The 26,895-nt window shown below is 39.4% G+C and overlaps 1 pseudogene; it reads right to left on the minus strand.

The window, feature by feature from the left end:
- Positions 1–9,424: 9,424 nt before the first annotated feature.
- On the minus strand, positions 9,425–17,280 carry LOC148453853 (peptidylaminoacyl-L/D-isomerase pseudogene; annotated as a pseudogene).
- Between the last annotated feature and the right edge of the window lie 9,615 nt (positions 17,281–26,895).

Raw genomic sequence — 26,895 nt, forward strand, 5'->3', positions numbered from 1 at the left:
ATTTTGGCAACCATGCTTGATCCTAGGTTTAAGACTTTCCCAAATGACACAGACTTTCTGAGATGCATAGAGCTCCTTGTTGGCAATTTTGACAGCTCACATGGCACAGTATGACAGGACAACATCTACTGCTTCAGTATCTCCTGCAGATGCTGCTGCCAGGAAAAAAAATGACTTTTCCCAAGAGACCCACTGGGGGAGTGAAACATGCATCAGCTCAGTGCTCCAAACATCATTTTAACATCTTGTCAGGCTAAAAGAATTGCCCACATATATTGACACCTCTATGAGGATTCAATCTGATACACTAAACAATAGAATGGTTGAGGATTATTTTAATGTAAAAATTTGAATTTCACAGAGTCCTTTTGATTACCCTAAAATGTGTACTTGGAAAGAGTGTTTAGCACAACTGGGAAACTTGTGTGTGATCAATTTAGGAGGCTACTTATTCAAACTGTGGAAAAACTCATGTTCATAAAAATTTACTTCAATTTCTATGAGGAAGACCCTTGCTGCCAAATGCAACAAAGTACAGAGACTTTTGTAATGGTGGATACCAGTGGGGATGGGCTAATAATGGGTCTGATTCAGTAAGGAACTCAACTGCAATTACGCATGCAATTTGACAATTTTTGAGTTTTGCATATGCATCACAGTGTGTGCGTGTATGAACACTCCACTGCGATCTGGACTGTGATTGCAGTGACTATGCAAACCCATCGCAGAGTGATTGACAGAAAATACCATTTGGGGTGGTGATGGGGGGGTGTTCAGCAAGATGCAGGTGTGGCAGTGAGTTTTAAAGCCATTATATGGGCATGCATTAATTGGCATGTCTTGATAAGCATTACGGATGTGTGTAAGGCAGTGGTTCCCAAACTGTGCGCAGTGGCTCCCTGGGATGACTCAGGACACTTGCAGGGGTGCCTCAGGTTGGTGGTCCAGCACCAAATCAAATTATTTATGGCCAGTGTAATAAAAATATGTGGACAAACAGAAGTGCAAACCTGTCCTCCACATAACGGAACCTAAGGATGACAGGTAAGCACAAGTTTCTTGACTTTACTAATTTACATATTTTTTGTCTGAATCTCTCAATAACAAATTTAAACTTAGGGGTGCCATGACAACAATGCTGATACTCTAGGGCACTGTGATTCAAAAAAGTTTGAGAATCACTGGTGTAAGGTAAAGGGAATGTCCTTATGTTAGGCTGTGAGAGCATTGCAATTGCAATCATTAACATAAGTTTGGGCTGAGACTGAGTGTGTAATCACTATTGCTATCGCAATAGCGATCCTTACTGAATCAGGCCCATTGTGCAATGGTATTATTGTAAACACTTATAAGGGTGAGGAGGATAAGGATGATAATCATGACATCTTAGAGATTATTAACTAACTAACAATGCCCCCTTAAGCCCATTGGTAGCTTATTTTGTGGGGGCACAAACAAACCAAGGACTTCAGTCACAAAAGTAGCAAATCCTGTCACTGAAGTGCCTGGCTTGATAAACTGAAAAATATCTAAAAATATATTGGTCATCTGCTGGTGTGTATGGGTGACAAGCCGATCTCCCATACACATGGTGCAGTGATCCAGCGGTGATTGACACCTCAATGGAAAGGGCAAATTTAAATGTTTGCCAAGTTGAGCTGTCAAGCCCAGCACATTGTGCAGATGATTAGTAAGTGTGACTTACCAATCATCAAGTAGACCTAGTGTATTCCAAGCCTTATGTTGTGACAAGTTTTGAAGGTGGAGGCAACAACCTAGGCCAATGCACATCTTTAGATTCAGTTTGGCTTAATTCATGATATAGATTTGTTATAGCAGTCTTGGTCCTTTTGCAGGATTGCAGGCTTGGCCATCATTCCTTGATGTAGGTGATGGGTTTTGAAGTCAGGTGCAGTTATTGATGAAGAACAGCAGAAGGTCAACTCTGTGGTGGCATGTTTCTATGTTTAATGGATATTGTGGTGATTGGGCACCATAGATTAAGGGAAGCTTATTTGTTTTTTTCCTGATGGGGTTTATTTGGCCAATGAAGGTATTTTTCTCTCTATATAGGATTTATTTAGGGGAGTTTAGGAGATGGTTTAGCTATGAGGTACTTAGTAAGATTATGGTGGTGGTGCTTTGGCTTTTAGGCCTTGCTGTGGTGGTAGAATGGCTAAATGTTTTTGAATTAGTTATTTAGATTACTGGGTGCTCTATCCTATGATTTATGAGGATTCCCTCGATCACAAAGTACAACTCTAATCCAGAGAGCTGTCCTTTGCAATTTTAATCACATTTATAGGTACAAACCGGCAATATTATTGCTGTAATTTAACTGATAAAAGGTGAATGTACTGCATTGTGTATGCAATACTTAGTACAGTACATCCCACCCTGATAATACCAAAACTGAATTAGGGGGGTGGGCATGGGGGGCAAGATTCCCCCCCAGTTTTGATTACAGCTGCAGTGCAAAACTGGACCATGAGCTGTAGAAATTGAAAAGGAGAGGGAGTATGGAGACTGAGCAGGGGGCGGAGCCTGTGCAGTCAATCAGTGCTATTAGCAGCAGAAGAGGGGAGGAGGAAGGAGTAACTACAGACAGTGTGCCAAGTGATGATGTAAAGTAAGAGTGAGGCCACTAAATCTATCTATCTCATATCTATCTCATATCTATCTATCTATCTATTTATCTATCTCACATCTAGCTATCTCATATCTATCTATCTACAGATGTGCCCAGCTAGTTTGATGTTCATGCCACACCACTCAGGGCTCTGTGTCGTGCCATGGAATGTTACATAATGGTTGGACTTGTGGTTTACCGTGGTATTCTTCAACAAAGGATACGCCACGGCATGTAATACAGCACTTAACCGCTGGGTGGTGAGTGCTCCACTGTTGTAATTTGTACTGAATACCATACTGTTAAATTGGATGGATATCACATTCACGCACTGACAGCTTTTGCATGTTCGCACAACCAATATTTTTAATATCACATACAGTACATACATTAAGCTCTTAGAAAGGGATGCAAATCAGTACACATATTGTACATAACTGTATAGTAGTGTAGTTGCCCGAGTTGTTATCACGGTATAACTAATACTGTAGATTAATGAAATGCATCCACAGATTTCAGTGAGATGGGGTGAATTATTCTTTAATGGTGGGGTACTGTGTATATACAGTATATACTGGTACTGTATAATATCTGGAAAGGAAGATACTTTTTTTATTAAAAACAGCAGCGGATGAGTGGAGTGCCCAAGGATGAGCCTGCTACACTATGTGCAGTTCTTCATACACTGTAGCTGGCTTGTGGGCTAGTGGTTTGGTATTCGCTTTGCAACAATGATTGTCCCAGGTTCGAGACCTGTAAAAGAATATTTTTTTTGCACTGTCGTCTCTGGACACTATAATGAAACTACTGTAGTTGTGGGCTGTTTTAAAGTAAGGCATTACAAACTGATTATGCATTTAAAAAGTGCAAACTTGCTTCAGTGCCTGCGCTGTGGTGGCTGTCAGCTTCAAGGGGTTACAATGGGATCTCTGGTGCATGCCCAGTGGAGGGGTTACAATGGCATATGTGGCACATGCTCAGTGGAGCCAAACCATATGCCATGTAGTGCTATGCCATGGCATATGGAAGATCATTGCACTGCGCATGCCCAGTTGTCTGTATTACTATGTGGTTGAATTTTCACACTTATACCACTCTCTGCACTGTCCCAGACTTGGACACTATAGTCATTTCATGACTTCAGAAACTGCTAATGGGCTCTGTTTGAGAGAAAGGTATCTGTATTACAAACTGATTGTGCATTTAAAAGCGCACAATTGTCAATGTCGATGTTGTCCCAGACTTGTACACTACAGTGATTTCATGACATCAGCAACTGGTAGTGAGCTCTGTTTGAGAGAGAGGGGAGGGGTTGCAATGGGATTTCTGACACATGCCCAGTGGGTCAGGAGTCCCACACAGTGCATCAGGTCCCTTCCCCCAAAACAAACAAGAGACTTTCATTAATATAATAAAGGAAGCTCTGTTAGCCATTTACTGTAAGCAGTCAGCTCTGTCCTTGTGTCCTGAAAAGGCTACGAATGGTGACCAATGCCAAGGACACCATCCTCCACCTGCAAGGACAACTAGTGTGCCACTATGAATGTGTCTTTACTGTATATTAAAAACTGACTGTGCAGTTGAATTTGCACGCTTGTGCCACTCTCTGCGCTGTCCCAGACTTGGACACAATAGTGATTTCATGACTTCAGAAACTGGTAGTGAGTGGGCTCTGTTTGAGAGAGAAGTCTCTGTATTACAAACTGATTGTGCGTTTAAAGTGCAAAATTGCATCAATGTCAGCACTGTTCCAACCTTGGACACTATAGTGATTTCTCATGACCAGTAACTGGCAGTGGGCTCTGTTTGAGAGATAGGTCTCTGCATTACAAACTGACTGTGCATTTAAAGTGCAAACTTGCATCATTGTCTGCACGGTTGGCGCTGTGGTGGCTGTCAGCCAGTTCTGAGGGGTTACAAATTGGTTCTCTGGTGCATGCCCAGTGGAGGGGTTGCAATGGGATTTCTGGCACATGCCCAGTGGGTCAGGAGTCACACACAGTGAATCAGGTTCCTTCCCCCAAAGCAAGCAAGAGCCTCTCATTATAATAAAGGATGCTCTGTTTATCCATTTACTGTAAGCAGTCAGATCAAGGTCTGCCCTTACCTGTACATTGCTGCATTTTGTACAATACAAACAATACAATGTCTAGTGCATTGTGGTTTCATGTAAAATACAGCTGGGTGAGATAGAGTAGCATACAGTAGAAATGGCAGGTGGTGGGAAGTTGAGAAGAGTCTACTATACTGGTGTAAACTTACTTAATAATATTGAACTTCAATTGTTCTATAGTTATTCAATGCTGTTTGTTCGTGGATACCTGTATGTGTTGGTATAAATGACAGAATTCACACACCACCAAGTGATTTATGTGTAATCCTGTTGTGAAGATTTAAACAAAAATATAAAAAATGACAAATTGTAGCCTTCCAGGCTTCGATCCCTGGATGACCACACTGCTTTGTGTTCTAACCACTACCTCACAGATACCTGCCATAACGAGTAATGCACCTGTGTGTAATGAATGTCGTGCATCGCAATGTACGCGTGTGTTGAAGATGGCGACCAGAGTGAGGAGGTTTTCTCCAGGCGAGCTCTTTCTCTAGGTCAAGTGGAGAGACCAACCATTCTCTACCAATCAAGAGAAAGAGCTTGCTTATAGGACAGCATGTAGAGCCATATTTAGAAGATATAGGTGCCGCCGGACCATCAGGTCACTCCAAAAGCGGTGGTCTGACCTGTTGCGCAGGGATGCACCTCGGCTCCAGCACATCAGGAGGTGCCTCCAACGTAATAAGTACAGCATTGCTGTACAATTACATGAACTACATTATACAGTACAATAGCAAATACAATGCACTACTGTGACAGACAGTACACTGCACTGTAGGGTGTTGGATATATATCTGACGATGACTGATAGTTGTTACCACACACTCACATGACTGGCAGAGATTTGTTTGACAGGGTCATTAAATCTACATGGACTAAAGAATGACACACTATTGGTCAACATGGCTTGTATTTATAGTAAACCTACAGTAACAAAAGGCAAGTTGATCCACCAAAATATGGCCCTCATTCAGAGCCGTACGCTCTGAGCAGAGCGCACGCTCTGAATGAGGGCCGCCCTCAATAAAAATGGAGCATCCTCCTGGACGCTCGTATAGCTGTGGGTCACCACCCACAGCCTATACGAGCATGCAGTTTGATGGCCACGATGGTCGTGACCATCGCGACCATCGAAATTGCGAGCCGGAGCCTGCGGTTGAGGTTTTCAACCGCAAGGCCCGGAGTGATTTTGGCTCTATCAGAGCCAAAATCACTCCCACTGACATCACTAGTGATGTCAGTGGGCCGGCTTCTGATGGGAGGCGTTCCCTTGGGAACGCCCCCGTCAGGGAGGCACACCCCCGACACACCCACCAAAGGGGGCGTGCTGTCAATCAACATCAACAGCACGCCCCCTTTGATCAGACACAACGAGCGAAGGACTTTCCTTCGCTCATTGCGTCTGGCGCATGCGCACGACGGAGCTCCCTTCGTCATGCGCATGCTCAGTGCAGACCATCGACCCACTTGCGAGTGGGTCTGAATCAGGGCCTATATTAGGTCATCAAAAATATTTTGGCAACATTTCATCCATTACTATCTATTGGCATGTTGGCAAATATTGTATGTGATCATGAGTCACAGTCAACCATTTTTCCTGGTTGACCTAATGCCTATTGACCAAATCTATGTTGACCTATACACTGTTTATCTTTGCTGGCCCCCTTTAAATCTGACATTATTACATCACAGACATATTCAGGGGTCTATTTACTAAGCAGTGTTAGGTGACAGAGTGAAAAGTGCTAAGAAAGTGATAAGGTGCTAGCCAATCAGCTCCCAAAAGCCATCTCACAGGTTGTGTTTGAAAAATGACAGGTGGGAGCTTATTGGATGGCACCTAATAATTTTGTTATCACTTTTCACTCTCTCCTTACACTGCTTAGTAAATAGACCCCCTAAACCTTTTTAAACACCAGGGTGTGCCTATAGCGTCCAAAGTACTGTATGTAAAGGGCAGCAATACTGGCAGCAGGGTGCCGATCCTGGCACCCTGCAAGGCAAAAGTACAGCTTGTGGGGTGGCGACAGTGCCACCCATGGAGCCTCTGTGTGAGGTGGCACCACTTGGTCATACAGTACAGAACTTTCTGTAGTTATGTAGTACTGTATATACAGTAGTTTTTGTACTACAGTATACTATATTGATTTGTGTTGTTATTCCAGTAGACTTGTTGTACAGAAGGATTTTTGGTACAGTATACAGTAGTAAAATTGTTTACAAGGCAAAATTGTGTTTTTTTTTAAAGTGTATCAGTTCTCCCAGCCCGGGCCCAGTGACCTTGCCAGGCCGCATAAGTACAGTAGTGTACACTACAGTGCATTGTCTTCTAACTCACATCTCCAGCCTCTTCTCCTTACACACTAATTCTTTCTGTTACAGTATTAAAAATAAATAATTGAGAAAGACTGCTCAGCTCACTTGGACTTCCAAAGTCCAAAGGATTAATTTGCACAAAGAAACAAATAGCGTACCTCCCCTTACGATATGCAAAATTGCTCTCTTAATTGCCCTTTTCTTGCTGGGAATACAAATGTCTGTGTCCTGGCTCAATGTTTCCATATGCTAAATTAACTTGTTTTAAGTCAAAGTGACATTTTTTTTTCCACAGTAAAAGACATTGAAGGGCCTCAGCCCTCCCCAGCCGGGCCCAGTAACCTTGCTAGGCCGCGTAAGTACAGTATTATACACTACAGTACATTGTCTTCTATCTCTCTATCTTCTTTCTCTCTTGTACACTAAAGACGCATCTACAACCTCTTCTCTTTACACACTAATTTTTTCTGTCCTTATGTTTTTGTTTTTTTTCCAGTACTGTATGTTTTGGTGACCTGTCTTAAGGGGCTTACACACCAGATGATTTGCATGAACAATAACAATATGGTTCAATGATCTATTGTTCATATCATCTTCTAGTGTGTATGCAGTAAATCACCAAGGATGTGTGCGCGTGCTCCCCCTCTCATATTTATCTATCTATTGCATATCTTTCTATCTATATATCTCTCTTTTTATCTATCTAGCTCATATCTAATTATCTCATATCTATCTTTCTCTTATCTATCTGTCTCTCTCTCTCTCTCTCTCTCTCATGTCTATCTCTCTATCTATTTATCTATCTCTATCTATTTATCTATCTTATATCTCTCTCGCTCACTCTCTCTTTCTCTCACTTTCTCTCTATCTCTGTGTGTGGGTGTGTATGTGTGTGTATATATATATATATATATATATATATATATAATTTATAGATGTGTGTAAAAGTTTGTGACTATGCATAAATGTGATTTTATATATATGTATCTGTATATAGTTTGACTGTGTATTTATATGTTTATAAGTGTGAGAATGTATGTGTTTAGCTGTATGCATATGTTTGTTTGACTTTACATATGTATGTGTGTATATGTTTGACTGTCTGTGTGACAATACTGTATGTAAGTGTATAGGTGTGTGATTGTATGTGTGTGACTATAAATATATGTGTGTGACTGTATACAGTATATGTGTATGACTATGTATGTATGCATATCCCCGCAACTATCACGATTTAGGTGGGATAATCCTGCTTTTTAGGGTACTGTCTCACCTGTGAGCTAGAGAAAAGATAGGAAGGAAACACTCCCACTGGCTGTTAGCATGAGACTGGGGCAGCTCAATAGCTGGGGAATCAATGTGCATGAAGAGAAATGGGGGCATGTTGTGTAGCCACACCCCCTTTTAATATGCACACTGAAAGTTTATGCACTGAGGGCCTGATTTAGAGCCGCTTGTAAGCGGCCGCTCGTTCGCTTCGAGCGATGTTCGCACATCTGTGCATGCATATGGGTCGTAATGCGCATGTGCCAACCAGTCAGTGCGGTCGGAAATCGAGCGCTCACAAAATAGCGAGTGCCTGCTAATTTGAGTGACAGGATGAGGCATTTGTGGGTGGTAACAGGGGAAGGTGCTTGAAAACGGGGAGTGGTGATCCGAACGCAGGCATGCCAAACAGTCAAAACGGGCGTTTTAAGGGTGTGCATAATTAACAAAGCAGCGTCATTGATCACGTCACTTGGCTGTTTCTTAGCCTGAACTGTTCGCATGATTGCAGTAGGAAAATCCTACCACAAGCACTGCGAGCAGTTCATACGCCTTTCGATGTACTCGATTAATCAAATAAATAGCGGAGACGACGTATGATGTGAGCGGCCAGGGGGCATCTTTACAAAATAGTGAGCGCATGTTTAATTCGCTCGCTCAGACATAGAGGCATCAACAGACCACAAAGAGCGAGCGCTCAATTTAAATAGCGGGCCCCTTTTTCTGAGAGCAAATAGCATCCGGCTCTGAATCAGGCCCTGTGACCCGATCATGTTGGTCTTTAATGCCCCCCAGTCTTGTGCCCGGCCCCCAGAGCCTTAACCCAGCTCTGGATTTACTGTTTCTTAACTTTGATCTATAAGGATTTCATCACTTTGATTATAATTTCTCTTTAAGCATCAAATATTTATTTTCTGTTTATTATATTCTTTTTGTAAATGAAATAGTCATACTTTATAAAATCATTAACATTTTCTCTGTAGAGTTAAAGCTCCTAGATAGTTTAATTAGTTATGAGTTCTATTGATCAGCTATAGGTAATCAACATAAAATTCCCTGAACTAAAACAAATTGTGATTAGGACAAAAAAAGACATTTAATTAACTTTTTCCGGGTGCAACAGTTCCATAGGCCATGTTCCTTGAGTTGTCAATGCTGAGAAGTCCAAAGGGATCTGTAGGGTGATGCACAGTATGAGAGCTGATGCCGCTGCCATGGATGTCTTTTGCCCAGGAGTATTCAGATCCAGGGATTGTTATCCACTCATTGTCCTTTGAAGACATCCCATCAATAGTAATTCCAGGAACACTCGATGTCTTGGTTATAATAACATCTGAATTAGTATGAAACGTCTCTGGTATATTGAGGTCACATGCGATGCTTGATAGATTATTATAGTCAGGGTCAACTAGTGATGAACTAAAATTTTGGTATTAGCTCATAATTGATTGAAGTGTACAAGGGATCAATATTAATCACGCTCACTAAGGACTTTGTAAGATTCAGAAGCTTTTCTCCAACTCCATCTCTAATCAATCTTTCTGTACTATATTTGTACCGAAGGGAAATGTAATCAGAAGGCTCATTATCATTACTAGACTGTAAGGACAATGGTGGGATAAAGGATGAGGTTTCCCAATTTTCATCAGGAAGGAGATGCTCATAGACATGGGAACATCCTATGTTATTTTCAGCACATGTGTGCCCAGCTATGACAGCAAGAGGTTGTTGAGAAACGACCTTAGTGCCAGAGAGATCATCTTTACTCTGAATTTGGATAACTTGGTATGGCTCAAGGATCACTGTCATCTTCTGTCCCTTTAAGTAATTATTCTCATTAAAAGTTACAGAGCCCATTAGATAGATGTCAACAGTTGTTTGATTTTTGTTTGAAACAACAAGAAATTCTTTGTATTGTTTTTTTGGCCCTTTATTAGGAGTATTTATTTTATATTTATGTCCAAGCAGATGTACAGGGTATATTAATATCACATCACCACTATTGTCTCTGTAATTACGAGACATCACAATGACATTGGCATCAGCTGTAATCACCACAGTTTGTGGAGATGTTTCTCCTTCTTTCGGCTCCGTAGATAATGTGATAGGAATTATTACAGTTTCCCTTTTCCCAACCATCACAACTTTACTAAAATTAGAATTGGTAACACTGATAGAAACGGTGGTGTTAGGTGAGGTACCGGTCACCAGAAGTTCTCGCTGTGGAGTCTCGGTAGAGTCACCATTCTGTAGGAAGTCTGTGATAAACGTTATTTCAAGAGAAGTAACTTGGGCTTTAGAGCCTGTAAATGACAATGTCAATGTAAATATGATTGTTATCTCTTTATCTTAATATACCATTATACAAACTGGCTCAGGAAATGTCAATTATTACTTTCATTGTATAATAAAGAGTTTTTGTTTTTCATCAGTGTATTTAAAATTTTGAAAAAAACACTTACACTTCACAGGGAAACCTTCAAATTCAGTTGTGGAATTAGCTAAACTACCAAAGATTCAGAGGAGAACATAGAATTTCTACTTAGGGATATTTTACAACGCAATGACAGCAGAACGTTGTGGTATATTGTGATAAAAGTACCAAAAATCAGGAACTCCCCACAAATTTAGCCCTGATGCCAGAATTGACAGACAGACAGACAGACATACATACATTAGATAGATATGAGATAGGGGATAAAATATATTAGATATAAAGATAGATAGATATGAGATAGATAGATATGAGATAGGAGATAAATAGATATTAGATATAAAGATAGATAGATTTGGGATAGATGATAGAAATTTAAGAGATAGGAGATAAATAGAAATTAGATATAAAGATAGATAGATTTGGGATAGATGATAGAAATATAAGAGATTGGAGATAAATAGATATAAAGATAGATAGATTTGGGATAGATGATAGAAATATAAGAGATTGGAGATAAATAGATATTAGATATAAAGATAGATAGATTTGGGATAGATGATAGAAATATAAGATTGGAGATAAATAGATATTAGATATAAAGATAGATAGATTTGGGATAGATGATAGAAATATAAGAGATTGGAGATAAATAGATATTAGATATAAAGATAGATAGATTTGGGATAGATGATAGAAATATAAGAGATTGGAGATAAATAGATATTAGATATAAAGATAGATAGATTTGGGATAGATGATAGAAATATAAGAGATTGGAGATAAATAGATATTAGATATAAAGTTAGATAGATTTGGGATAGATGATAGAAATATAAGAGATTGGAGATAAATAGATATTAGATATAAAGATAGATAGATTTGGGATAGATGATAGAAATATAAGAGATTGGAGATAAATAGATATTAGATATAAAGATAGATAGATTTGGGATAGATGATAGAAATATAAGAGATTGGAGATAAATAGATATTAGATATAAAGATAGATAGATTTGGGATAGATGATAGAAATATAAGAGATTGGAGATAAATAGATATTAGATATAAATATAGATAGATTTGGGATAGATGATAGAAATATAATAGATTGGAGATAAATAAATATTAGATATAAAGATAGATAGATTTGGGATAGATGATAGAAATATAAGAGATTGGAGATAAATAGATATTAGATATAAATATAGATAGATTTGGGATAGATGATAGAAATATAAGAGATTGGAGATAAATAGATATTAGATATAAAGATAGATAGATTTGGGATAGATGATAGAAATATAAGAGATTGGAGATAAATAGATATTAGATATAAAGATAGATAGATTTGGGATAGATGATAGAAATATAAGAGATTGGAGATAAATAGATATTAGATATAAAGAGAGATAGATTTGGGATAGATGATAGAAATATAAGAGATTGGAGATAAATAGATATTAGATATAAAGATAGATAGATTTGGGATAGATGATAGAAATATAAGAGATTGGAGATAAATAGATATTAGATATAAAGATAGATAGATTTGGGATAGATGATAGAAATATAAGAGATTGGAGATAAATAGATATTAGATATAAAGATAGATAGATTTGGGATAGATGATAGAAATATAAGAGATTTGAGATAAATAGATATTAGATATAAAGATAGATAGATTTGGGATAGATGATAGAAATATAAGAGATTGGAGATAAATAGATATTATATATATATATATATATATATATATATATTAGATAGATATGAGATAGATTTAAGATAGATAGATATAAACTGTAGATAGATAGATATGAGATAGGAGATAAATAGATATTAGATATATATATATATATATATATATATATATATATATATATATATATATATTAGATAGATATGAGATAGATTTAAGATAGATAGATATAAACTGTAGATAGATATGAGATCAATAGAAAGATCTAAACTGTAGATAGATAGATATGAGATAGATAGATAGATATGAGATAGATAGATAGATATGAGATAGATAGATAGATAGAAACTGTAGATAGATGTATATTCCAAGTGTAGTCTAGCTCAGTATCCTTGCTGTATAGAGTGATACAGAAACCAAGTTACGGCACTCACAGCAATACTAATGCAGGATATGGGACATGTTCAGTCTGTGCTGCTCCAAGTGCCCTGCATGGTTTTTCTCATCTCTTTCCCTTTTCTCTCTCTTTCTCTCTCTTTCTTTCTCTCTCTTTCTCTCTCTTTCTCTCCCCCTCCCTCTCCTCCTCCCCCTCCCCCTCCCCCTCCCCCCTCCTCTCTCTCTCTCTCTCTCTCCTCTATATTGCTACATATAGTTATTTGTGTATAATGTGTTTTTATAATTAATGGACTTTCATGTGGGGATATGTGATTAGTATGATTGGGAAATAACAGTAGTGTATGGAGACTGTGTGCAATGCTGGAACTCTCTGGTAGTAACATCACAGACACAGCTGGTAAAGGTCAGAGCTCAGACAGGGCCATGGTTAGGAGAGCAGAGTAGAATACACTCATTAGTTCTTTTTAGCTCTTTCGATGATGCTATGGACATGTAGCACAAAAGTGGTTATGATTGTTAATATACCAGACAAAATAATATGGAATGTGGAAAGACAAAGTGGTATAAGTTCAACGATGCAGGACCTGAATGTGCGTGTAGATGGTGACACTAAAACTATGGTAATTTCTAAATCCCCTTCACCGAGAGGACCCTGATGTCATCAGCCAGTGTCCAGTGTCATTCCCTACCATCCAAGTGGGCACAGAGGGGGATATATCCTTTTAGCGAGCGTAGCAAGCCACCGAGCCCATGAGTGGACAATTTTCTTCTTTAGCTGGGGATATGTTTCTTCTTTAGGTGGCCTTAATGGGAATGGAACTGTACTTCCGCACTCACTCACGTCACTTCCAGGCCCTTAGCATGAAGGGGAAATAAGCTCTACCCTAAAACAATTGGATGATCAGAGGTAATGATACAATGCAAATTTGTTCAGATATTGTTTCTTTTCCAGGTGGAACCATAGGTCGTACATATGGTGTGACTTAGTGGCAAAAGGGAGCCATTGTTTTTGGCCAAGAGCAAGATCATAGCTTGGAGGAGGTGGCGGCATTTGTGGTGTGCCCAGTGAGCAGTATCCATCTACAATGGAAGAAGCATGGATACCAAGAATCTCAGCAGCAGAACAGTGGCTGAAAGTCAGTCATGACAAATCGGGACCACAGGCATTTAGTGCACCTAGCAACCAGCAAATGCATCAGGAACTGCTTCAGCAGTACAATTAAAATCTAATTAAATACCCGGCATTGGGTAGGAGATTCCTTCAATCATCTCTAAGAGCAGCTGTGTATAGGCAGCCAGCCCAAAAACAACAATAAAGATTAAAAAGAACACAGCGCTATAGTGGTAAGTAATTACCAACAGACAAATAATTTAATATAACAATTTATGTACACATTGCTTATATGTCCTAAAACATTTTGAATGCATCAATTCAAAGCAACCATGTTTACAAATTGTAAGTACCAATTGATATATTCATATCACTCTTCAAAAAATGTATTCTTGTATACAGTATGTTATTAAACCTTAATGGATTAATCTTAATGTCCAAATAAAATGATATGTAAGTTGATTAAATTGTATATCTAAAACAGTGATATTCCATATAGCAAAATTCACATAATCTCTGCAATTCCTGATCGGCTGGTTATATACCTGCAACAGACTTTATGGCATTACATTTCTAACTTGTAGTGGATAATAATCCATTTCTCACAGATTACCAATGGAGCTAACTGTGCTTAAGCTGTTACTGGAGACAAATCTCCCCGCTGCTGTTCAAGCCTCTGCTCTTGTATTACGGAGTGTCCTTCACCTCCATTTGGTATATTTATAACCTGTGTGTGGACGTCGTTACAGAGACTGGCAGAGCTCGCTTGCGACATGCCAAAAAGGGCTCTGGTGAGGTCTCTCACTGCTGATCTCCAGACACCGTCTCCATTCACAGGTTTAATCACTCCACTGATAGTACTGTGTATATGTTCCATAGTCTCAAGTTGCAGCTTGTATCCAATCGCTGTTGCAGTATTATAGCAGATTTATTCTAGGAGTATACCTATCAATAAACCATTAAATAACTAAAAGTTTTAGTAGCCCAGTAAAAGACCTCTTGACGCGTTTCTTCCAAACAAACCAGATTTTTTTTCCAAATGAAATTGGCATATACTGGGAACTTCACAGATCAGTCTATTATTCATTCCATTAATTGATTTAACAGTTAGCATGTGTGCAGAGCTTTCCCTAGGCATAGACAAACTAAGCAAATGCCTAGGGGCATCCAAGCCCATCTATGGCCGGTGGAGGTTTGGTGCAGGCATGGCCGGGGCACCTGCTGCCGCCCTTTGTAGAGACTCTGGCAGCTGCTACTGCCACTGCCCGCTGCACAGCTCAGCTGACAGCTCCGATTGGACCTGGCAGCAGCAAACAGTGAGCGGGCAGCAGCAGACAGTGGCCAGTGGTTAGTGCTGGGCTGGATCTGAGGCATCACACAATCAAATCAGCTTCTTTGCATGGGCAGAGGCTCATTCATGACTTTAAGTAAAGGGAATGGGAGGGCTGCTGTACCATGGGCCTTTGTGGAGCTCGGAGTAGTGAGTCAGACCTCACGACTCTGGGCTCCACCTCCAGCAATCATCACACACAGCAGCGGCCTGCCAGTCTGAGACAGGAAAAGCGGGTCTGCCATCTGCGGCTTTCTGTACCTTGAGTCGGAAAGCTCTGCAGGCTGTGCTCAAATAAAGTAAGTTTGCAACTGGGAGAGGGCCGAGGTGCTGTGGTGCTCACTGCAGGGAGAGGGGTGCTCTGCTGGGATAGAGGTGGTCTGTGCTGATACTGTGCTGGGATAGGGGGGTGCTGTGCTGGGTGAGGGCCCCTTCTGTGAGGCCACACCCCTTTTCAGGATCCCACAGGGAAGGGGGCACCACCCAAAATCTTGCCTAGGGCACTAATTTGGCTAGGGCCGGCTCTGCATGTTTAATCCCTAAGGCTTCCAAATGATTGTTGCTTATAAACTTATATAACAATCCCATGTGAAATTCATTTAATACATAAAACATTTTTTCATAATTATGAACAAGAGTTGCAAGGAGAACCATTCTACAGGAAAGGAATTGCAAGAAACATTATTCCACAGGGATATTTTTTTCTTAATATTAATTACTGTATGATCACTATTCTTATATATTACCCTAGCAATCAAAACCATAACCACTTAGTCTACATATACTCCATATATTTACACCCCCGCCATGTATTTCAAGTTGTGTATATTTTCCATATGGTGAATAATAACACCCTATTAAACTATACCTTTTAAATCAATTGTTACCTAGAGAACCACTAGGGAGAGACAGTTAAATTCATTAATTCGATAAACTTCCCCAACACACAGATCCAGTAAGTTTCACTAACGCATAGTAGAATTTTTCCACAAGAAATATTTTTTTTATTTTTAATTACTGTATGATCACTTATTCTTATATATTGCCGGTCAACACTATATCCACATATTTTACATAAACTCCATATATTCACACCCCCAACATGTACTTCAGGTTATGTTATTTATAAGGTAAATAACAAAACCCTATTAAATATATATATAATTTCAATCAATTTGATTCATTGAGCCCTACTGGAGAAAGTTAAATTCATTGATCCAATAAACTTCCCTAATACATAGGCCCATATTCAATTTGAGGTGAAAAGTCAATACTTTTCGCCTGCTGGACTTTTCGCCTCCTTCGTCTGTTTTCCAGGTGGAAAAGTATTGCACGCATGCTCGCTATTCCCCGTATTCAATTCCATAGTAAGCAAAATCGGGAACCGGCGAAATTTGAATCCATGAAAAAAACAGGAATTTTTGGGAAATAGTCCTAGGACCCCCAAAGGATGTCCAGACCTGGGGGATCACTATGGGTACACCCGTTTTTGCCTGCAGAAGAAATTTGGGTTTATAAATAGCTGTTGCAGGTGCATAAATGCGGCTTGGAAGAAGGTGATGCAGAAGAGCATTTAGACGTTTTTGCGGAAAAATAACTATGCCCATCAAATTTGGGGTACATGAAAATGGGTGCAAGCATATTTTTAAGTCCCTCAAATGATTTTTAAAAAATCTGCAAAAATACACCTGCCGCTACTCTCGCAATGAAGAAAACACCTGCGCATATAAGGGAACCCTTCTGGACTCCATTTCGCTAATTTAGAAGTGTGATCCCTATTTTTTTTTTTAAACTCAAAATTTAAATAAATGTGAATTTTGCTATTTGTAAAAATAACAGAGATAGAGAATTTAACCGACATACATATCATTTTATTTGGACAATAAGATTAATCCATTAATGTTTAATTATTAACAAATCCAAGAATACATTACTTGACAAGTGATATGAATATATCAATTGATACTTACAATTTGTATACATGGTTGCTTTGAATACATACAAAATGTTTAGGACTATTTAATATACTGTACACAATGTATGATAAATTGTTATATGAAATTATTTCTCTGTTGGTAGTTACTCACCACTATACAGTAGCACTGTGTTATTTTTAATCCAACCGTACAATGCCAGACCCTGCCAAACAGTATCGGAATGAACTCTTCGGCGTGAATGGCATGGGTTATGAATTTTCAGACATATAGCTCGGGTGTGTCCAAGGGCTGGGGATGCGTTCCCACCAGACTGTGTCCAATGAACTGAGCAGAAAGGACGTGGAAGTATCATGTTTTAGTGGTGTATTTTGAGTGCTGAAGCTGGACCCTTGGCCAAGGTGTCGAATCGCATGAAAGCGGTAGAATATGTGACATTGTTGGATTATGTGGTTTTGCCATTTGTCCAGTTTCTGAAATATGAAGACCATCTCATGAAACCACTGTTTCAGGATGATGACTGTACTGGCCATCATGCTAGGATTGTACAGGATTGGTTTGCAGAGCACCAGACTGGCATGACAAATCTAACGTGGCTCTCCAATTCCCCAGATCTCAATGTTATGGAGAAAATTAGGGTCATATTGGAATGGGCTGTGAAGAAGAAACACAAACACTATTCCAATATGGCTGCATTGAAGGACTATTGGTCATGGATTGGGCAAAATGCGATACGAATGTGATCCAGAGTCATATTGATAGCAATGCTCAGAAATTCTGAGATGTCATTAAAGCAGGTGGTGATGTAATGCCATATTAACATCTAATGTGAGCTTTCCATATTATTTTGTCCTGTTTGTTTATTATCGCACCAAAATGCAATGTTATTATAGTACTGAGGGGCACGGCTTATGTAACTGTACTGCACAAAATAGTGTAGACCTATGGGATGGGGTTGGGGAACAGAAAATGCCCCATCTACCCATCATGGGAGCTATACTTGCAGGAATTCCTTTACTGTTTTACAGATTACCGTAAAGAGACCTACATGATAATAGTCCTATTTTTGTACAATAAAATACACAAAGTAAGATTAGTATATCTGGATGTTTTTTCTCATATGTCATATATAATTAGAAATGCTACAAATAAAAAATCTGAGTTTAAATTCTCGCCCCAACCTGTAATAGTGTAAGCTTAAAATGTCCTTTAACTGAATCTTTAATTTTACTGGTTACTGTAATATTATACCATGCTATATTTTGTTATAGAAGATACTTACCAACTGCATTTTTAATAGGCCCAGATATTACGCCATGTTTGGAAAGAGGTCCGCCTACTTGTAACATAAGTAAATATATATATATTATCTTACTGTGACAGATAGAACAAGTGTGCATTAGTATTGACCTAAAATCAGATTATACCAAAAGCAAGTTTTATAGCAAATAAAAGAACTTTCCAGGATTTCTACCTCATGCAGTGTAGGATTTTTTCTTTATTAGACTATTCAAATTAATGTTTTCATTTACATCCATATAATTTACATATTAGTTAAAAGTATATTATTATACAGCAGACTGTGAATAAACTTATCATCAGAACTTCAAATTGTAGGATCTCGTTATAGTTGTTCTTTCCCAAATGAAAGCAGGATATTAAATTCCAAATAAATTGTGATACCTATTTTGGGTCTGTCATTCGTTGGGTCACAATCCGAGATGGATTAAGCTACAATAGTCATTACACATGTGTTACAGCAGCTCTAGCACACATTGCACAAAAAGTTTGACCAGTTTCAGATGCTGGTGAAGGACCAGATGGCAGTGATGCCCTCCAATATTTTTTAGGGACATACTAGCTGATGATTAAATGATGATGATGGAGCTAGCAAAGTTAAAGTATAGTTCACCTAGAGTAATGGAGGCAGAGGAGGTATCTTGTAGTGACAATCCAAAGAAGACAATCAATTTACCTTCAATTTTAATACCAGCACCAATGTTGATATTGGCATCAACACCTCCATTGGCCCCTGATGAGAACCATGCTTCATCAGTAACAAAGCAGCTGGCAGATGGTATAAACAATGCAGAATGGATGCAAGGTGGCACTGCATTATACAGCATCCACTGTAGATGTATCTTTCCTAAAGTTTTGCTCACATTGATAACCACTTACAGTATTATATAACCTGCACTATATGTTGAAGTGAGATTGGTTCTAATATTTTATTTCCACACAACAGGAACATCAGTGGTGTAAACTTACTATATGATGCAGTAGCACCGTAGCAGGATGGCAGTGTGCTCTGTGCTGCACTGACGCCCCTCTCGCTACCCCCGCCCGCTCCTCCCCATAAGTGCATACCTTTGAGCCCGGCCTAGAGTTGGAGGGTGGGGATTTCCTTAGCATTGCTCTGTGAGAGCCTCATAGAACTCCAGGAGGTCTCTTCCTGCAGATGTCCGGAGCCAGACAGGTAGTGTCCAGTGACCTTGCAGGATTCTGCCCTGTGCAGAGGCATTGGCTGCACCACCCTCCCTATGGCCCCGTGATGCAGTGAACCCAGAGGCTGTGTTGAATGTGAGAAAGTAAAAAAGAGTTCTCCAAAAAGCTTTTTACCACTTTAGAGACTTACACGCAAAAGGTCTTGGACTTGGTCAAGGGCATCCTCATGTCCTACAATCAATAGGCAAGTTCAGGACTATAGAGAGCAATGCTTGGCCCAGTTAATGGGGGAGGTGTGGCCATGCAAGCTTAAAAAAAATCAATGAAAATTGCTGTGTGGATCGCTGTATGCTGTGGAGTTTGGTGTTGTTCCCCCTGCACAGCTGGGCCCCTTAGACAAGCCTGGGACTAAGTAAATAGTACCCACTTCCCCATATGCTCAGTGCCAATGGGTGAGTTCCCACAAGCACTCACCCTGCCACAAGTTATTGCTGAACCGACATGAAAAGGATTGTGGGGTCTATTTACTAAGCAGTGTTAGGAGACAGAGTGAAAAGTGATAAGAAAGTGATAAGTTGCTAGCCAAACAGCTCCCAACTGTCATCTCACAGGCTGAGTTTGAAAAATGACAATTGGGAGCTGATTGGCTGGCACCTTATAACTTTCTTATCATTTTATCTCTGCCTCCTAACACTGCTTAGTAAATAGACCCCTGAGTGAGATGTCACCAGCCCCTCCAAAGAGAGATTATTTGACTCCACTTGGGTGAGACTCTGGAGCTTCATAACTTTGATGAAGCCCAACTTTTTCCCCTGAATAGTGACTGATCCAAATACTGTAAGATGACAAAAATGCTGGTGTATGATGGCAAAGGGGCATCTGAACTGATGAGCTTAGAAAGGTTTCCATGATATTGGGCACATAGATACTCCCCACTAACATTCCCTCAAAAAGATTTAAGAGCAGGGCAAGTAATTTTCTTGGCCATTAAAGTTCAGAATGCTGTAACCTAGATGACCTGCATGCAGTCAGGGGCATCGTCTGGCATCTCTATATACAGAATTGTATCTATTTATATTGTATACTCCAGACTTCTTCTATTGTTCTTTGATGGAATGTAACAACCAATCACAGGACAACCAGCCGTTAAGTGCAGGGGAACCACTAGATCATGTCTATTCTCAGTCCATGTTGGTTGATGCTGTCTATGATGTAACACTTTTCCCTGACTTTCACCCATGGAAGTGACATCATTGTAATCTGTTCTGTATGTGTTCTGTATGTAGGTAATGTTTATTATACACCATAGAAATAACTTTCACCTGCTACTGTCCCTGGATTGTTTGTCCATGACCAATAAAGTAAAGCTTAAACTGTTCTCCTGCTCTTATTAATTAAACAAATGTCTCTATGCTCTGGCCATAGCTACTGGGATCATTGATCTTATTGCCCATGTAAATGACCCTGCACACAGAGGAGCAGTGTGAGAGCTTGATGGGGTAGATACAATGTACCTATGCCCAGACCTGTCTGTGTGCCTAGCAAGGAGACATAACCTCATCCCCAGGATGGTATGATGGCATCTTTGGTGGTGTGCTTCTGCAGAAGGCCTGGTTTACACTGTGGTGTGTGTCCATGCGCCCATGGACTTGGCAAAGCTCCCTGGTACCAGCACCCAACAGATCTCCTTGCTGCCCTGCCTTCATTATGTAAAGCAGTTATTGGCAGAAATTCCTTTTTACCTATTGGAGTACTGTTGTGGACTTCTAATTATTTCAGATAAGACCCTGTCTCCAATTCATATTGTGATAATTATAATTACAGTAGCATACCCACTAATAGTCCCAATTTATTTCAACAACCCTTTTTCTGGCTGTTTATGGTTGTGATAATGCCCACTATGGATTTGGTAGCTACACCCCAAATTAAATGTGGTTTGCTGGGGTTGGACAGACCAAAACTGGGGTGTGAGTGGATATACAATCATATATTATAAACATGTCATTATGTAGAGCACAAGACAGATTATGATATAGAATTTATTTTAGGAAGATACACATATTTCTATTCTGCTCTTTTTGCCCTGACCCAGTAACTTGGTTATTATACAGATGGCTGCTGGATTACAACTTTGTTGCTATAGCAGATCCGTTATTTTGGAAGTGTTTGAAATACTGATGCAGTAATTTAGGTCTTACCACAAAACAATGCAATCCATGCACATAAGTGCACAATCTGATGGGCGCCCATCTCTGAAAAGGATACAAAAAAATAAAAGCTTTATGGGACAGTGAGAAGCATTACATGCATATATATATAACTTCATTGTAACTTATTCCTGTGTTAAAACAAAAGTCCAGTAAAACATGTGCACAATGTACAGTAGCTATTTTGTAGGCCGAGTTATATTTCCTAACACATTAAACAGTAGGAACTACGGAGAATGGTGCCTCCAGCGCTCAAAAAAATAGCTATATTTTTTTTTCTTTGCATTTACAAACCTGGTAGTATCATTCACTAAGTCGAAAAAAAAAAGGTCATCTATTATTTGAACTTTGTTTTCTGTCTACCACAGATACTCTATATAAAGTCAGGGCTGATAGGAGGAATTGCAAACACAGAGGGGCACTGGTGGCAGATCCAGAGGGGGCAAGTGTGATCGCTGCCCCCACACATCATATAGGGAGAGAGAGTCATAACTCTCTCCCAAGCCCAGCACACATCAGTCTGCTCATTATGTCCTGACCAAAGTGTTTCATCCTGTTACAGGACCTTCAACAATCCTTGGTGAAGATTACCCACTTCCTCCCTCTCACCACCCCTGTATAAAACACAAGTGATGCTGATGTATGTATAAAACTCCCGAGAAAAATTGCAGTTTAATCAGTGAACTCTGATGTCATGGCTTATATTCAGTGACCTCACATGAGTGTTTAGAAAAACTTTAATAAATTTAATCAGGTCTCTCTTATGTATGGTTATTTGTTTATTTCATTTTCCAATTATATCAATATCTTGGTCAGCCTCGATGCTTGGCATGTGAATATAGACTCAAGCAGTTAATCTTTTCTTTAATCAAAGATAATTCCTTGCTAGATTGTTCAATTACCAACAGCATCAGATCACACGTACATTTGTTCAACATGGAAATCAATTTTTTGCAAAATGTAGGGTGATACGTATCTACCAATGATCGGACAATTTTGAGTCCTAAAACCCCTCAGTATCTTCTTTGATTTAAAATAGTCACTCAAAGATATACCATTGAGCCGAAAGTCAACTTTTTTATATGTATACGTAACCAGTCCCGGTAAATCAGACCAATGAATGTAGCCTTGGCTTGTTCATGTAAACACTCCTTAAAAAGAATCACCTCTGCTTCTTATCTGAGATATTATTGTTAAAACTAATCTAGACAGCAAGGTTGGATTATCATCCTCCCATTTTTTCATCTACGAAGAAACTTGTTGCATATCACTATTTTACACTTGATTATATAAACTATGATTATTCCACAGCCCACTTTATTATTCAGGTTTCTTGGTGACGGCTTTAGTATCATCACTACGCATCATCACATCTCCACATGATGACATCATTGCCATTGTGCGACTCCTGCATGTAGTGGTAATGATGACGGGATTTAAGGTTAGACATATTTGTATTTTGCTATTATCCTGAAGATAGTTAATACAACTGAAATGTTGAGAAGTATATTGATTTGTTGTATACTGTGCCCGAATGCTGCGCCTTTATCTGCCTGATTTCTCCCTGTGCAGAAACAGAGGACCAAATTATTCAGTGTGCTACAGTATTTTTGTGCTACCATGAAATGCATTAGAAATTGGTGATTGGTGAATTGTTGTCATATTCTGGATTAATGCTTAAAGATAAGAGCATACATTGTATATATTGTATATGTGACTACTTCTGTATTATCCTTTATACCAAGCAGTAACAGGATTAAACTATGGATGTTTTTTATTCTTTCTGTTAAGAGATAAATTTGGGCTTCCGGTTCCGGCATCATGATGTGAGGACTCATAAAGGCATTTTTTGCCTCCACATCTTGCCACACACCTCCGTTGCTGCTCCACCGTCTGTGACGCATCACATGGATCGGTCAATCACCGTGTCCACACAGCCCGGCCAGCACTCAGCGCACCTAGAGAAATGCCATGTGGCAGGTAACATGGTGCTGATCGGGAGCTCTGATCCCACCTCTCCAACTCCAAAAAAACCAGCCACTGAGATGGACGTCATGCCGCTTACTCAGGTATGCCATCCACCAGACTCCCCTGTCACCTATGGGGAAATAGTGAGGCGATTAAGTCTACCATGACACCTCTCCTCACACAGGCTGTGCTTGACATCATGTTGCAGATAGAGCAGCTCTCACAGAGAGTTTCTCACACTGAAAGTCAAATTGGTGCAGCATTTCACAAGATAACAGATCTTAAATAAGTTGTGAGGAAATTCACCTCTGAAAATTACCATATCCAGAACAAACTAGATGACATGGAAAACCGTTCCCGTAGGAAAAACATAAGGTCTTCCTGAATCTATAAAAGGCACCTCTCTTGCCCACTTTGTCCGCAATAGCTTACCTGCCATCCTGGGTATAGAGCAAGAATGTGGCGATTTGGTAATTGAGAGGGTATATAGAGTGGGACCACCACCTTCACCAAGCAAGCCATTAGATTAGTTCTGGTCAGCATCACGGCGCAAGAAAGATTTGACCTGGGAGGGTCACAAACTCTTTATTTTTCAAGACTACTCCATAGAGCTCACTAAGGCCCGCAAAGCATTCTCGCCTATTTGCTCTCAATTAATTTCGGAAGGCCACAAGTTTAGTCTATTGTACCTGGCTCATCTCCGTATTTATGAGGGATCCTCCCACAAAGATTTTACCACCCCTACTGATGCTAAAGCGTACATGGAAGAAATGTCTCTTGCTGCAAATGCCGATATCAGTGACTTTCCCACTGGCTGAAATTCACTAATGTATCCGATTACAGGCTGGCCAGTTCTATATTTCTATATTCCAATACTTCTAAATTCCTTTTGGAAAATGTGAATGTACAACTCTGCTATTTTTCACTATGACCTTTAATGCTCATGTCCCAATGATGATGGACCATATTGGGTCTATTTATTTGTATATTAATAGATATGGTTCTTCTTAGCTGCATAAAGAATCACCTAGATGATTCTCTCATTTGTTACGAAATTATTAAGCATTTTCATGACGATTAATGCATAGTCTAATACCAGTTCAATATATATTTTGACCGACTGTTAAATAGCTGTTTGCACCCAGTTACATACAGACGTTCACCATTTCCTGATATCCTAGTGATTTGGTCAGAGCCGAATCCCACACATGTTGCCTGATATTAATGTTTGCTTTGAAATACTTACATTGTTATTTAGATTAATCTCCTGTAAATATGGTTCCTTAACCATAACCTGACTAGAATATCCTTTTCATTTATTTATTTATTTTAATTCTGAACTGCATTTGTTATGCCCTTTGTCTCATTTATGTCTATACCCTCCACAACCTTCCATCCCTTCTCCTCCCTCCCCCTTCCTTTTATGACTGATAATAACAAATTCATATTATTGTCTGTCTGCCAACCTTCCAAAATTTATATTGAGTTATGGCTGATTTAAAAATAGCATCACTAAATGTGGGTGGATTCAATTCTCCTGCCAAAAGGCGGAAAATTCTTCTTTACCTAAGCAAACAAAATGTAGGCATAGCATTCCTCCAAGAGACACACTTAACCCCAGAGGAGACTAAAAAACTCAACATGCTAAACTGGGTTGTAATAGGTTCTAGTGCTTACAACCCCAAAGCATGAGGGGTAGCTATATTGATCAAACGCCACATTCCAATGGAAGTTCTAAAGACATATGTGGACAAGGAGGGCAGATATGTGATAATTTCCCTAAAAATCAGAGGATGTGTCTACTTACTGGCCAATATTTATGCACCCAATAAATATTCAAAATTGTTTTTCCGTAAAATACTAGCTGTTATTACCCCCCTCCTACCAACCTCCTTGATTATGTGTGGAGATTTTAACCTGATTTCTTCGGGGATTCTAGATAAGTCTCAACAACCACGCTGACCACTTTCTTTACCAAAATTAGGTGTTCCATTGATAGCTAAACACCTTCAATCTGTAGATGTATGTACATATTAGTTTCACATACATTATTTCCTAATATAAAAGAGTCACGAATAGAATCAATTTCACTCTCAGACCACGCCCTAATTACAGCTACCTTACTTATTCCGGAACTCTCTGGTACATCTAACACCTGGAAATTTCCTTCCTATATCTCAAAGTCAATGAAATTTCAAAATAAATTAGAGGCAGCCTGGGAGATATACAAAAGTGACAACATGTCCCACCTTGAGTCTGATCCAATACTGTTCTAGATGACAGCTAAGTCAGTCATTATGGGCATTATTATATTCTATGTCTCAGCTACTAACAAACGTTATGGCACACAATATCTCAAATTCCTGTCATCTTTAACAATGGCTTTCCAGCAATACAAAATAGACCCCAACCCTCGCACCAAACACCTTTATTTCTTGGATAAGACACACTTTGAGGAATTTATGGAAGGGTTGGGTATGAGATATCTTTTCTCAGTCAGTCATCACTTTTATAGATTTGGCAATAAGACTGGTAAACTGCTCACAAACCTCCTCAACAACTCTCACACTCCCTATATAATTCACCCTCTCAAAATCCCTCAGGGCCCTCTTACTACTTCTAATGCTGAAACAATGAAATCATTTTATGCAGACCTCTATTCCAAGAGTTGCCCTCCCTCGAATACAAGCTGCCTTGTACCAAACTCATTGATGAGCTGGCACAGACACTTACAGCTCCTATAACTTTGGAAGAGATACAAATTACCATTCGCCATTTTAAAAGCAATAAAGCCCCAGGACTTGATGGTTATAGTGGAGACTTTTACAAAACACTCTTCCCACGAATTGGAGACTCCTTAGTTTTGGTACTCAACTCAATACTAGGTGTAGAAACCTTACCCCCCCCATTTTAATTCTGCAATTTTAAAAGTTCTCCCAAACCTGGGTAGAGATCTTACATTCCCAGGGTTGTACCAACCTATCTCTTTATTAAACTTAGACTACAAACTACTCACAAAAATCCTGACTGACTGAGTAAAACAC

Source organism: Taudactylus pleione, unplaced genomic scaffold, assembly GCF_031769625.1.
Source record: "Taudactylus pleione unplaced genomic scaffold, aTauple2 ptg001080l, whole genome shotgun sequence".
NCBI classification, from domain to species: domain Eukaryota; kingdom Metazoa; phylum Chordata; class Amphibia; order Anura; family Myobatrachidae; genus Taudactylus; species Taudactylus pleione.